Genomic DNA, 753 nt, shown 5'->3' on the forward strand with positions numbered 1-753 from the left:
AAGTCGGGGACGCGCGGGGGGCCGGGCGGGGGCCGGACCGCTCCAGCCCCGGCCCGAGGGAGTGTTTTAAAGGTAACTACTGACTTCTTGCATTTTTTTAATAACAAAACCCCCACCATAAAGCGGAGATGCCCGGCACACGCGCTCGATCGCGAGTTCCCCCTTGTTACCTGCGATTTTATAGGCATCGCAGGGGTTTTTTTGCTTAATAAGCACAGATTAGGGGCAAAGTCTCCCTGGCATTTCCTGAATGCTGATTAAAGCTGGGGGGTCACGGCAGGAGCAGCGCAGGGAGCGCGTTTTTCCGCTGTGTCGCTCGGGGCGGGCATCGGAGCGTTTTCCCCGGTGGCGTCTTACGAAGTTTCCCCCGGCTCTGGGCTTCCCCCCTCGATTTGGGAATTGACTTTGTTTCCCTCCTTCCACGAACAGTAATCACGGCGTATTAAAAAATAACGCCCATTTCAAGTTGGGCTCCGATTTTCTTCCCTTCGTAGGATTATTTTATTTTTCCGCCTAATAAATAACATTTTCTCCCTTTTGCCCGCCGTTCAAACCCCCAAATAACGAGAATGGACTCAAAATCAGGAATCAATTCCTCACGCTGAGTGTTCTGTGGTTTAGTTTAAATGATAGAAATATAGATTAAAATACCCAAAGTGAACAAAACCTCCCCAAGGGCTCCGAGGGGGATGGGGGTGGGGGGGTGGCTGCAGCCCAGCCCCGGGGGCACCGCAGCGTCCCCGCAAGCCCGGC

The sequence above is a fragment of the Corvus brachyrhynchos genome, unplaced genomic scaffold, assembly GCF_000691975.1.
Source record: "Corvus brachyrhynchos isolate BGI_N302 unplaced genomic scaffold, ASM69197v1 scaffold122, whole genome shotgun sequence".
NCBI lineage: Eukaryota > Metazoa > Chordata > Aves > Passeriformes > Corvidae > Corvus > Corvus brachyrhynchos.